This window comes from Nothobranchius furzeri, chromosome 12 (genome assembly GCF_043380555.1).
Source record: "Nothobranchius furzeri strain GRZ-AD chromosome 12, NfurGRZ-RIMD1, whole genome shotgun sequence".
NCBI lineage: Eukaryota > Metazoa > Chordata > Actinopteri > Cyprinodontiformes > Nothobranchiidae > Nothobranchius > Nothobranchius furzeri.
In genome coordinates this window covers 11,832,689-11,847,179 of record NC_091752.1, presented here as the reverse complement: position 1 = coordinate 11,847,179, position 14,491 = coordinate 11,832,689, and the positions used below count along the sequence as shown (strand labels likewise).

General features: G+C 40.9%; 1 protein-coding gene and 2 long non-coding RNA genes across 4 annotated transcripts in view; 1 reads left to right on the top strand and 2 right to left on the bottom strand.

Moving 5' to 3' along the window:
* Positions 1-14,491, top strand: part of LOC139062058 (spectrin alpha chain, non-erythrocytic 1-like) — a 610,856-nt gene that overhangs the window by 176,383 nt on the left and 419,982 nt on the right. The gene's annotated exons all lie outside the window — the stretch shown is intronic.
* LOC139062060 (uncharacterized) lies at positions 3,593-4,312 on the bottom strand. The gene is made up of 2 exons (XR_011515645.1): positions 3,926-4,312; positions 3,593-3,804 (listed from the first exon to the last, which is right to left on the bottom strand). It is a non-coding gene; the product is annotated as an uncharacterized lncRNA (long non-coding RNA).
* LOC139062061 (uncharacterized) lies at positions 12,231-14,039 on the bottom strand. Of its 2 annotated transcripts, none has more exons than XR_011515646.1 (3): positions 13,274-14,039; positions 13,094-13,183; positions 12,231-12,637 (listed from the first exon to the last, which is right to left on the bottom strand). It is a non-coding gene; the product is annotated as an uncharacterized lncRNA (long non-coding RNA). The 2 variants fall into 2 exon arrangements; XR_011515647.1 differs by having other exon boundaries at positions 12,231-13,183; positions 13,274-13,369; positions 13,905-14,020.

The window sequence follows — 14,491 nt, the reverse complement described above, 5'->3', positions numbered from 1 at the left end:
GATCGAAGGGCAGTTACGGCATTTTCTGACTGAACTTAAAAACAACATTCAGGAGGTTTAACTTTGAAATGCAAATTTGGCTGCAACATTTAACAAAAATAAAAAAGTGCCTGTTTTGTTTTGTAGTTTAAAATAAAGTATACAAAATGAGATGTCCTAGGCACTGTCATTTCACTTTCACACACAAGAATAACATAACTCGGTCATGTCCTTGTTATGCGCAAGGAAAACCAGCATGTTAACCTTATGCGGTTTGAGAGGGGTGACAACATTTCCAGCGACACTAAAAACCCTCTCGGATGGTGCGCTTGTTGCGCAAATACACATGTACTTACGTGTGACTTTGGAGAGCAATAGAAATCTCCTATGTTTGTTGCGCCACCATGTCAGAGGGTTTTCATTAGGGTCAATGGGTTCCTCCTGCAGGTAGCGAGTGAGCTCCAGCTCGGCTCTCTCTTCGGGACGGTTACAGATGACGTGCTTGTCCGTGACTTCAGCAGGTCTCCCAAGCGTTTTTTTCTTTGCCGCTGGTGGCAGCACTGCCTGCTCCAAGGTCTCTGGCTGGGCTGCAGCTGACGCACTGACACCGCTCCCTCCATCTTCCATGTGTACTATCTCCTCGATCAGCACGGACTTTACCTCTCAGCATGCGCTGTCGCGAGATTTAATCAAGTGCGGTAATGGCGGTGGCACGTCCTGCAGCGCGGTGGGTTTCTTAATATCGCGATATTTTCTTCTTGCGGTTACCGCGACAGCCCTAATACAGATTTGTCTTTTAAATCTGGTGAATATACAATTTACAGGTAATGCCTTTATGCTATGAGTATTAGAGCCACTGATGGAAAAAAAATGTAGAATTTGAGAAAATAAGTCATAAATCTGAGTTTAATCTCAGAGCTCTGACTGGTACCTAAAACAAAAAAAAAAAGGGAAATTGGGGAAGATTATGAGGGGGGATCAGAATTCTGACTTAAATCTTAAAATTCAGGCTTTTTTTTTTTGTTCGTTTGTTTTGATTTTTTTTTTTAACAAAAAAAATTCCTAAATAGTTTTTTGTTTGTTTGGTTTTAGGTTCATGAAAAAAGTCAGAATTCTGACTTTAATCCCAGAATTTTGAAATTATCTGACTTTTTTTCTCAATTCTTTTCTTTTTGTTCAGTTACTCTAATACTCTTAGGCAATAAGGCAGTATTAGGGCCACTGAAGGAAACAATTGAATACTGAGATAAATGTCAGAGTTCTGACTTTATTTATTTTAAGAATTTTTTCTTCTTCAGTGGCCCTAATACCCCTCCGTATTATGTAATGTTAAACACTTCAAATTAACTTTTGAATTCAGCAGTTTATCATTGGATTTAGATGCAGATATCACTGTCTTGGAAAATTGGTCAGAGCAGTTTGGCATTAAGTAAAAACTTGACAGTATTTACACTCTTAATAATCTTCTTAGGAATTACATGATGTCCACACAAGGCGTACCACTGTTCTCCATGCCCTTCCTGTCTATCTACGTGAGGAAACCTCTGGATTTTTGAGGACATGTGTGGTAAGTCCCAGTATTGTAAATTTGAACAAATCATTCTATTTATTTATGCATAAGGACAACGCACATGAACATTTTGGAAAATGTGCCATTGTTTCAACTACAAACCTTTGGCAAGATGTTTAAGCCTGCCACACACGAGAGCAATCAGCTGAGCAAACGGCCTCGAATGACTGTTTGCTCAGCAGATTGCTCGCCGTGTGCGCCTGATTTTCACTGAGTTTTCAGCCTCACGAGACGCTGAGGTGAATATCTGACCAGTTAGATATTTTCCGCTTCACAGGGGTAAAAACTCACCATGTGTGCACTACTGAGCTGCTGGCTGAGCTGAAATATTCTAGTGGCCAATCAAAGCACTTTCTCCGCTCACATGACCCCAAGATGTATTCAGATGCAGCCCCTTGCCCTGTCTGCGTGTCTGAAAAATAAACAAAACGGTACCTTGTGGATCGATGGGCCCACTGTTTCCATTACCCTTTCGGAAGGATTCTGGGTCTTCCAGGTGCATCTCTTGGAGTAAATTGGCATAAACTCCTTGCCTGGTCCATCTTTCCAGCTACTGTACCCATATTTTCCTAACCTTCAAATGCCGGTGGCGGCAACGTTTCATCAACAAAAAAGGATAGGCATTTCCTCCGTTTCCAGCTCTGTCTCTGTGTTGTTTCTTTTCTGACATGCAGACAGGGGGCTGCCATCTTGGGGTCATGTGAGCGGAGAACGTGCTTTGGTTGGCCACTAGAATATTTCAGCTCAACCAGCAGCTCAGTAATGCGCACACGGCGAGTTTTTACCCCTTTGAGGCGAAAAATATCTTAACTGGTCAGATATTCACCTCAGCGTCTCGTGAGGCGGAAAACTCTGTGAAAATCAGGCGCACATGGCGAGGTATTTGCTGAGCAAGCGGTCATTCAAGGCCGTTTGCTCAGCAGATGGCCCTCATGTGTGGCAGGCTTTAAGGCACTGAGAAAAATCAACAATCACTGCAAAGAATTCAAGTAGCTTTCATTAGCATAACACTGGCACACACGGAAGCCATCTCACTTTATTCGTAAATGAGAGCACAAAGCAACAGAATGAACAGGGGTAGGGCTGGGCGATATGGCCTAAAATCAATATCACCATATATTTGTTGAGGGTCTGACCTCATGAGGAAATTACTATGCAGTGATTTTCTCCAAAATGACTGTGCTTAAATTGCTCTGAAAAGCAAATAATCACATCAGCGCCAAGAAACTTCATTTCCCATGATGCTTTGCACACGGAAGCATTGGGTGATGTCACCGCCTAGTACCAGAAACACGTTCTGCGCATGTGCGGGAAGCCGTGGAGCTTTTCCCGCGAACTAAGACCATAAATCTTCAGCAGAGACAAAGGCTGTGTCTCAATTCAGGGTCTGCATCCTTCGAAGGACCCAGCCCACCCGGCCGACGTGGGCTGGGTCCTCCGTCGGCCGGGTAGACCGGATGTTAACGGCTGTGAATTTGGACAGGCCTAGCCTTCATGAACTCCCTCGGCGAACGTTCCGTCGCCTAGCAACCGTGGAACCGCTGGGCAGAAGGAACCTTAAACGATGGAGCTCGACGTTTTATTTAGCTTTTTAACCCCCAGAAACCCAAATTTAGAAAACAACTGCAAAATATTTTTTAACCTTTCACATGTTGTTCTAGGAGGCCAGATAAACGGGCCTATTTACACATTTTAACAGCCAATAGTGTTGCAGAACTGAATAAGACCTATTAGCAATGTAAATGTGGTTTTAAAAAGAAAAAAAATGGGGAAGGTTTATTTTTGCAGACTTAAATCTGATGTTGTAATACTACAACCGTGGGTCTCTGGGGGTTAATCATTTCCTTGACTGTTGGAGAGCTAATTCAGAGAAAATACTTTAGACTAGCTGAGCCTGAGCAAAGATGTGATAATAGTTTTTAATACTTTCTAAGGGTCTTAATTTGACCAAAACCGATTTATCACCTTTTAAGACTTTTCAAGACCCAGCGGATACCCTCTAGTAAACAATTCTCATTTGTAAACAAAAATAAAATTCAAGAGTTTAATGCAGAACTGATTTTATTTAGATATTTCTTTTACATGTACATGTTTAATCTTCATTAACCATTTTTTTCTAGCAAAGTAAAAAGCTGTCAAAGTTCTTCCTTCTCTCCTGTGCTCTCTGCTGCTCTGCAGCCTCATGTCCTCCCAGATCAGCTCCAGAAGCTCATCGCTGGCACCTTCCCCTGGATGCCCATTTTCTCCAGAATAGTCTTAGCAAACATGTAAGAAAAGAAACAGGAAGAGAAAAGAGGACAACGGGTTATTCCTTTCATGTTTTCGCAGAAAAAAATATACTCAAACGAGTTTTTAAAATATGAGATGTTATTGTACCTCCATGCCACAGCCGCCGAATACTTTGATCCGGTGATCATGTGGTCCATCTCCGCCCTAAGCTTAATAAATTCCCTGGTTTTCTCTTTTGGTCCTAAAATACAAACTTCTATTAAAATCAGGGGGAAACGTAGTGGGAGAAGTACGACACCGAGCGCGGCCGAACATACGAGCCGAGACCGCAATACAAGCACTTTTACTGTAACATTTCTAACTAAAATAACGTTCATGTATCACAAAAAGTCCTTAAACTGACAGTTTTCAAGTTTATACTTACATTTATATGCGCAATCCTCTCCGACAGCTCCCGCTTCACTGTCCGCCATTGTTTTTAAGTTTTTCTGCCGGCCGGCCCGCAAGGCATCTTGGGAAATGCTACCTATTGAAGGATACACCCAACCCATCCTTCATTCAGGCGAAAAGAAGGCCGCATTCGTCGACCGCATTTGAAGGAGTCTTCGAATTGGGACAGGCCGAGTCGCGGCGCTGTGACGTAACCGGCCGACGAATCCGGCCGAGGAAGGATGCAGACCCTGAATTGAGACACAGCCAAAGAAACCTCGTTCTTTTGCCCAGGATACCTGGCGGTAAGGACACGCTTGTCGAGCGCTCCGACAACTTGAGCACGCGGAAGCTCTAAGTGCCCAAGTTGAGCCCACGCAACCGCTGGAAACTACACTCAACTCCATCGGGACCTGACTGGGAACGAGCGGAGCTCCATTCAGCTCTCAGAGACGCTGTAAGTTGTCAAACTCAGCACAAAAGAAACTTCGTTCTCTTTGTGTCCAGCCCGTGGAGAAACACTCCTGGAGAACGCCAAACAACGGAGAAAGCATCAAACCGACGGATGACGCTGAAAACTGCGGAGAAAACGGAGAACCGTCAAATCAAACAGCTGGGGACGCCTTGCTGCTCTGGTGATCAGGAAACTAATTTTTCTCTCTCCTTTTCTTCTCCCGTTTCCTCTATAGTCCAGAATAAGCAATAAAACTGCGCTATTGCTTAAAAAGTAGCTTCGTGTTTTCCTCTTTCGCTCCCAATTCGTCCTTCGGGTCATTTTGAATAAATAAACTGCTTATTGATCATTGTTTGGTATCTTTAAATGTTTTCTGCTTGGCCACGTGGTTAAACTAAAAGATATTATTCGTGATTAATCCTTTGTGTTGTTTCATGATCCTTTGAAATGTTTTGAGTGATTTAAGGTTAAGTTACTGATGATTCTAAGTGCCTTGGAAGTTAAAGTGCAAGTTGCCACTCACACTTTAGCCAGACAAAGGGGTCAGCCATCTTGCATACAGACTCCATTTTAGAAACACACACACATACATACACACAAAACACCTTGAACATTATTTTGAATATACATCCTTTTATTATATCACATGGTTATTATTCATCTATGCCACTGTTTATTCATTTGACAAATTGTTAATTAAACGTTATAAAATTCAGATTTTCGTCTCCAGTAGCTTTGTTGTGTCGAAGAGAAGTCTCTGCTCCAAGGATTCTACGAACTTCAAGAAAGACTGATAAGAGTTTTGGATTCAATTTTTCCCCGGTAAAAGGGGAATGGTGCCCCGTATATCTAAGAATATCTTAATTAATTAATAAATCAGTAAATATTCCCATATTTACAGAATTTATTGAAGAATCCAAAAGTAAGTTAAAGCTTACGAATTGTTCGCTCCTAATAACCCCAACATTAATTGGTGCCCCGTGTGAGGCTTGGATACACAGAGACTTTCTATCCGGCACAAACAAACAAATAAATCCAAAGAGCTTGAATTAAAAATAATCAGTTGTTCAGCCTTGAACCAGCAACAGAGTGGTGCTGATTTCGCTGAGCAGGAAGCTGCATCGAACTCTCACCAGTAACTCAGTGCTTCTTTAAAGGTGCAACGTGTAAATTAATTCTGGTTGACCTTTTAGGTTAAAAATTCAGTTTTTCCTTAAAGGTGCAACGTGTAATTAATTCTGGCTAACCTTTTAGGTTAAAATTCAGCTTTTCCTTAAAGGTGCAACGTGTAATTAATTCTGGCTAACCTTTTAGGTTAAAATTCAGTTTTCCTTAAAGGTGCAACGTGTAATTAATTCTGGCTAACCTTTTAGGTTAAAATTCAGTTCCTCATTAAAGGTGCAGCGTGTAAGTAATTCTGACTAACCATTTTAGGCTAAAATTAACTGCTAATTTAGCGACTTTAACTCACAGTGGCTATTATAACTAACTGAAACCTTCACTCAAAGACTGATAACACCCTGTTTGCTAATATTCTGAAGGAATAACTAGCATATTTAACACTGCAAGTGTTGTAAGACGTTGCTACGGCAACGCACCAGCTTTTGCTAAAATACTGAAAGGGATAGTATTTTAGGCGTTAGTCACGGCATTCCGTGCAATCTTAAAACGCTAAAACCTGTGCGCACAAAGGTTAATTTAGTGTTTTTCTGCTACAAAGCTAGCAGTTTGCTGCCAAAAGGTGCAGTTTGAGCTATCTGCAGAAGCTCTACTAGGCTATTTTTGGTTCGGTTGTTAAAATGGAGGGACAAACCCTGTTGCGGGCTTCACTGAGCCATAGTGAGCCATACGAAAGAACAAGTAACAAGTGGCGTGAAATTACCAAAGCAGTGGCTTTCCATATCGCCAAAGACATGGCTCCCGTATCAACGGTGGAGCAGACCAGTTTTGTACAGCTGCTAAAAACCATGGACTCGAGATACCAATTGCCCAGTCGCAATTATTTCACAAGAGAGGCGCTACCCAAAATGTACACGGATGTCAGAGCCAGTCTTGCTGCCCGGCTTGCAAAAGTGTCTCACTACACGCTCACCACCGACATGTGGTCCAGCAGGACCTGCAAACCTTACATGAGTGTAACTGTGCACTTCATAGAGGACTGGGAGCTGAAGAGTGCATGTCTTCAAACCAGCTACTTTCAGCAAGATCATACAGGAGAGCATATTGCCGAAGCCCTGCAGGAGACCCTCAAAAGCTGGAATCTCAACCCAACGGGACTAGTTGCTGTGACGACAGACAACGGGACTAATGTTGTCAAAGCGCTGCAGTTGACAAAGTGGCCAAGGATGCAGTGTTTTGGTCACAGACTTCATCTGGCCATTGGTGAGTACAATACAGAATTAATTAATTGAAATAGGAATATATATGACAGTGAAAATGCTCAGTAAAACGTGTGTGTGTGTGTGTGTGTGTGTGTGTGTGTGTGTGTGTGTGTGTGTGTGTGTGAGAGAGAGAGAGAGAGAGAGAGAGTCATTGTGTTTTGTATTATTTGTGTCACTTTGAATAATATTATCTAATAAATTCTATTGGAATTTATTAACCATACGCAATTATGAACAAATAATTCATAATAATAACTAGCATAAGAAAATGCCACAAGAACAAATTAAGAACAGGAAAAACTTGATTTTTATCAGAGTGTGTCTTTAACTGAGACTGTGTTTGAGATGTGCTTCACAACTAAACTTTGGCCAGATGGACCTAATTAAATAATTAGTGATTTTAAAATGTGGATTTCAATGTTGTGTGTTTATTTAGGACACAGTTTGGATGATGCCCGGACAACAAGAGCCATTTGTGTCTGTAAGAGAGTTGTCAGCTGCTTCTCGTACAGCTGGAAGAAGAGAAAAGCCCTGGCTGATGTGCAAATACAGCTGGGTCTACCAGGTCACCAGCTAATCACGAGTCAGCCACTCACTGGGGATCAAGACTACAAATGATTGAGAGGGTCCTTGAGCAGGAAGGGGCACTTTCTAAAGTCTTGTCCTCTGACAAGAAAACCAGACCACTTGTTCCCACCTGGCAGGACATCGAGGTCCTGGAGGCAATAAAGAAGGCTCTGAAACCCCTTCAAAACTTCACTGCCGCTCTCTCAGGAAAAGAGTACATCACCCTTTCATACATCAGGCCTGTGCTTTACCTGTTCACCAATAGTCTCCTGGCACATGAAGAGGGAGATACTGAGCTCTGCAAGTCCATCAAGTCCTGCATTGTGGACTACCTCAACAGCTGATCCATCCACCTGTGACCTGTTGGACATTGCTTCATTACTGGATCCCCGATTCACATTTCAGGTGAAAAACTTGATGCACTAAAGCATAAAGTCATCACAGAGGTGGAGTCTTTGTCCAGTGACCCGGTCAGCTGTGTGCCTGAGCTGCCTGACCCAGCTGGGATTGAGCCTGCAGACCAAGGCCAGGCAGCAGTTGCAGTACTGCCCACATCTAAAAAGAAAAAATCTCTGGCAAGCTTCTTTGAGAACACCAAACCTACAACAAGCACTACACACACATTTGTTTTATAAGCTTGTATAGGTTTACCAAAAAAATTAAAAAAATGAGTAAAGGTGCTGAATATTGCAAGAAAAGTGCTAGCAGCTGACAGGCCAGATTAACTTTTACTAGAAGTCGGTTAGGTGCTGCAGGTAAGCTTACCAAAGTAATAAAGACAGACTAGTGAAAAGGGCTTGGTCATACATGCTGAAAACTAGCAGGCCAACTGATTGACAGGATAGGTCATGAGTGAGCAATCCTTGTCCTCGAGAGCCGCTATCCAACAGGTTTTAGTGTTTTATCTGCTCCAACACACCTGATTCCTGAATGAATCACCTGTTCAGCAGCTCATCAGGCTAAGCAGCAGCCTGTTATTCAACAGAACATTCAAAACAGATGTGTTGAAGATGAAATACAACTAAAACTTGCATGTTAGCGGCCCTGGAGGACCATGATTGCCCACCCCTGGGTAAGGTTTTTGGTTTACTACTGATTTACATCAATGCTGGCACTATAATCTAATGACAGTTCAGACTGGCTGCTGAAACAGTTCATGAATCTAGTGAAATGACTTCATAGTCTATATAGTAGTACTGTACAATATAGAAAAAAGGCTTATCGATAAAAAAATGACATTGATTGGTATCAATAAATATTGAAAACTGTCAAATATATTTTAAGTGCAGCCCTGGCCACCTGAGGCATTTCTTTATGATAAAACCAATTGTTTGTTTTTTTACCGATTTCCTGTTGCAAGCCACCTTTATTTGTTTTTTGCCAAACTTATAAAATGAAAATATTGCAACACTGGTGAAGTACTGTAATCCTTTTATTTATTTATTTTTTGGGACAATTTCTTCCACCTCTCTTAAGTCACATTGCTGTCTACTTAGGTTTGAGAGGGCTGGGTGACAGAGCGGGCTTGGGTATTTGTTTTTGATTGGTTGGGTGTAAGTAATGACTTTAATATGCTATAATTAGAGTCATAATTAGAGTATAATTACAATAGGCTATAACGGACAATGGAAACTTTTATTGAATGGAATTTTTTATTGATCCACTTTTTTTGTATTGAACCATAAGTCTATCATATTGTTATTGAAATATTGTCCAGCCCTACTATATACTGCAAATATTTAATAAACAAAGAAATACACAATGTGTAATCTGTGCCCCCCCCAAAAAACATATATATATATATATATATATATATATATATATATATATATATATATATATATATATATATATATATATATATATTATATATAATATATTTATAATATATGTTGAGGGTCTGACCTCATGAGGAAATTACTATGCAGTGATTTTCTCCAAAATGACTGTGCTTAAATTGCTCTGAAAAGCAAATAATCACATCAGCGCCAAGAAACTTCATTTCCCATGATGCTTTGCACACGGAAGCATTGTGATGACGTCACCGCCTAATACCAGAAACACGATCTGCGGGAGGCGGGAGCTTGGACAGCTTTCCCGCGACTTCAAAGACTATAAATCATGAATGAGACAAATAAACCTCGTTCTTGTGCCCAGGATACCTGGCGGTAAGGACACGCTTGTCGAACGCTCCGACTCCCTTGAGCACGCGGAAGCTCTAAGTGCCCAAGTTGAGCCCACGGAACTGCTGGAAACTACACTCCAACTCCATCAGGACCTGACTGGGAACGAGCGGAGCTCCATCCAGCTCTCAGAGACGCTGTAAGTTGTCAAACTCAGCCCAAAAGAAACTTCGTTCTCTTTGTGTCCAGCCCGTTGGAGAAACACTCGTGGGGCCAAAACAACGGGGAAAGCCATCAAACCGACGGACGACGCCAAACTGCGGAGAAACATGGAGAACCGTCAAATCAAAACAGTGAGGGACGCTTCACTGTTCTGGTAATCAGAAACTCATCTCTTTCTCTCATTCTTTCCTTCTCCCGTTTCCTCTATAGTCCAGAATAAGCAATAAACCGCATCTATTGCTTAAAAGGTAGCTTCGTGCTTTCCTCTTTCGTCCCAAACACGTCAGTCGGGTCATTTTGAAAGAATAAACTGCTTATTGATCATCGTTAATATCTTTAGTCGTCAGCTCTGGCCAGGCTGCCGACGAAGTGTTCGGGAAAGTTGAAAACTTTACACATCCAGGTCTCCTGTGGAATGCGAGGGGAGGGGAAGAGCCCCACACACACTCACAGCTCACTCCCCCCACCTACTCTGGGGAAACAAAGATCCATTCATCTCACACACACACACACACACTCACACACACCACACAAACACCTTGAACATTATTTTGAATATACATCCTTTTATTATATCACATGGTTATTATTCATTTATGCCACTGTTTATTCATTTGACAAATTGTTAATTAAACGTTATAAAATTCAGATTTTCGTCTCCAGTAGCTTTGTTGTGTCGAAGAGAAGTCTCTGCTCCGAGGATTCTACGAACTTCAAGAAAGACTGATAAGAGTTTTGGATTCAATTTTTCCCCGGTTAAAGGGGAATGGTGCCCCGTATATCTAAGAATATCTTAATTAATTAATAAATCAGTAAATATTCCCATATTTACAGAATTTATTGAAGAATCCAAAAGTAAGTTAAAGCTTACGAATTGTTCGCTCCTAATAACCCCAACATTAATTGGTGCAGCCCGTGTGAGGCTTGGATACACAGAGATTTTCTATCCGGCACAAACAAACAAATAAATCCAAAGAGCTTGAATTAAAAATAATCAGTTGTTTAGCCTTGAACCAGCAACAGAGTGGTGCTGATTTCGCTGAGCAGGAAGCTGCATCGAACTCTCACCAGTAACTCAGTGCTTCTTTAAAGGTGCAACGTGTAAATTAATTCTGGTTGACCTTTTAGGTTAAAAATTCAGTTTTTCTTTAAAGGAGACATAACATGCTTTTAAGTTATTCCTTTTTACATCTAAATCCTTCAGTTGGGGTCTAAATACAGTAGAACTGCAGTTCTTTGGTCTGATTTCCTCATTATTGTTGCTCTACAGACCCTCATCTACCCCTGTTCTGAGGAGAGTCTTGAGAACGAGCCGTTTTTGGGTACTGTCTCTTTAAACTGGAGGAGGAGCTGTAAACTCCGCCCCCCTCCATAGTGCAGACCTGTACTCTCCTCCCCCAGCCGGACTTTGTAGTTCTATAGAGAAATCATTATTTAGCATAGCAGATTTAGCATAGCATATTAGCATTTTTAAAACATGTGGGGAGGGTAGTTCATCAAGCTGTTTCAAGGCTGCTAACTCTCTCATGCATTTGTCTGTAGTCACTCACACACACCCGTCACTGCCGACGGAGGGACAAGCTAGCAGGCACGTGCGCGCGCACACACACACACACACACACACACACACACACAAGGAATGCTGCTTGCTTATTTATTTCTATAAAAAATGTTTTAAAAAATGATACAGCTCATTAAAACACCATTAAAAGAATACATTTTATTAAGATCTCTATCTATATATATACATACATATAATTATAAATAATTTTATAAGTAGTCTTATTTTATATTGGGTGTCTTAATGGCTGAAAATGGATAAAAAGCAGTTACATTTTAATTTAAAGATTTGAGATTCTAGTCAAAAATAAAGAACATTCCTCCAAATGTTCTTTAATGTGATCATTATAATTCTAATGCTTACAACTTTGTTTTTGTCTGCAATGTGTAGCCTATATCTTTATTAAATGTGTTTAGCTGTAAAGTGGTAATTCTCTCTAATGTGTACAGAGAGGTGGACATCAGTGCTGCAGTGAAATTCCCAAGATCAGTCTGCTTTGCTAACAAATATAGTTAAATCTTACCTGCATTCTAAATAAATACCGTTAGGTGAAAACATCAGTAGGCATTGAGTTATTGATAAAATCCCTAACAGCCAGAATGGAAGAAGTGCATGCTGGGTCATCCTGGATCTGAGCCTGTTCTGTGTATTTACCTACAGGATGCAATAAATGTCTACAAGGCTGAGTTTGGACCATTACATCTAAAAGAAAACATACAATCAGTGATGTTTTTTAATTGTTTACATTAATATACAAATTTTCTAAGTATTAACCTCACAGCAAATAAGTAGAACAATATAATAAACAGGCTTTAGTAGTTAAACGGGCGTTGTGCACACAGGTGCTTTGTGTCTCGGTGCTGGTGGTATCTAGGTCTCAGAGTTCCTGTCCTCCTGCCGTCTTCTGTTGTCCTCAGGATACGGATTGATGTTTCCTGATGATGAGGGAGGGGCAGTATGTGGGCTTCAAACTGGTCCTGGATAACAGTGGGAGACCTCCGTTGTCTGAATGCTGAGATCAGAGGGTTGGTGAGATGCAGATCTTCTCTACCTCATCTAGAAACGGAGTTGGTTCAGGGAAAACTTTTCCAAAGACCAGTTCCATGATGTCATCGTCATATTCTGCAATGATAGACAATAACTTTAATGACATATTTTGTTTACAAGCAGCTTTAGGAAAGTTGTTTCTTTAGCTTTCATGTTTATAGTCACGTTTGTGTTTGTTCACAAGTTCACTTTGCTGCAGTGACTTCATATTCTTACAAATGTAATAAAATAGTGACACTAAAATTATACAAATGATTCCTTATGAAAGGAAGCTCATTAGAGAGCAGTGCAGACAGACTTACTACATGCTGCAGCTGTTTTTGTAGGCCAGCTGCTGCTGAATTTGGGGAAAGTTATTCTGCACACATCCAGATCAGATGGTCGATTACAGAAAATAATGTAATTCAATAATTTCTAAACAGACTAAACAAGTAAAACATCAAATAAATCACTCTGCTGTCATCAGACGGAGTGATTCAGGGGGTGAGGTGTTCTTAATGATGAGGGTGGCTGAGGTGTGTCATCACTCACTTTGGTCTGGTCCAGCTACCATCTCTTTACTGGTGGGTCTCCTTCCTCAGTAGGTGACGTGAAGCTCCAACATCTGAACGTTCTGTGTTCCTTAGAGGAGAAGAAAAGTAACATTAGCAAGCTGGCTAAATTATTTTTTACTAGCATCTCAAGGACTTGGAGAAGCAGATCTTCACTTACCTAAACATCAGACCAGTTTGTCCCAGCTGAGCTCATCAGGGCGTTAGTCTGACAGCCTGTCAGTGAAACACGGCTCCAGTCTTCTGGATGTTGACTCTAAAAAGCAAAGGAACATTTTTACTTTTGTTTTAATTATTTTACAGTTGATTTGATCAGCTTTCCGATGCTCACGCTCATACAGACGGTGAGCTTTGCTGCGTCTGACTGATGCAGAGTTAGTTTTTATATCTGCAGTGAGACAAAAAACTAACCTCACTTCACTCAGAGATTGTTCTTTAAAACTATTAAATCCACTGTGTTGACGCACTTTAATGACTTTGTCACGCTGCATTTTAGCTGATATGGGACTTTATTTACTGGATGCTAAGATTACATCACACTCACGTAGAATAACACACAGGCTCTCTGCTGTTACAATCAGTGGGAGGTTATCATCTGGTGTAAAAGAAGGCGTTGATCAGAAATCACGTTTTATTCCACGAAAATCAGCCAAATCCACATTAATCTGGGTGCTAACTTTACTAGCATACTGTGCTAGCGATAGCAAGCCGGATGCTAACGCTTTAGTGCTGCTAATGCCCGTAAATCTAAAGTAAAGTTTGTCGACATTTTAGAGTGATATGAAGCTTACCGCTCTGCTGCTGTGTCCCGGTGCTGCCACATTCAGATGCAAATGACTCCTTTTAGATAGATGAAGCCCTCAATACTTACTAGCCTGGAGACACGAACGAACGAACCACGCGCGCGCGCGCACACACACACACACACAAACAAACACAAACACACACTACTTTTTCTTCTGTGTTTTTTAGCAGTAGTGTCATCAGCTCCTGGGTTTAAATACTGCCCCACCACCCTTCCTTAAAACGAGGAACAGTTTTGAGCTGTGTGTGGCTAAAATAACCAGACATTCTGCATTTTTCCAATAGGACTACAAAAAATCTTAGCGAGAAGAAAAAATGGCGGATTGGCTCTGTGTTTAGCCAGGGCCATTACCATATTTGGTAGTTATCCTGACTAAATTAATTACTGATGTAATAGATAATGTAAAAACTGAACGGGTGGACAAATATGCCCAAAACTTAATTATTAAATATCTAAATAGCAACTCCAGTGAATAATATAAGCCTTTTTGCTCACTTAGACACTTAAAATGTGAAACACACTGTGTTAACGGATAAAAAAGTGGGTTTTTCATGTTATGTCTCCTTTAAAGGT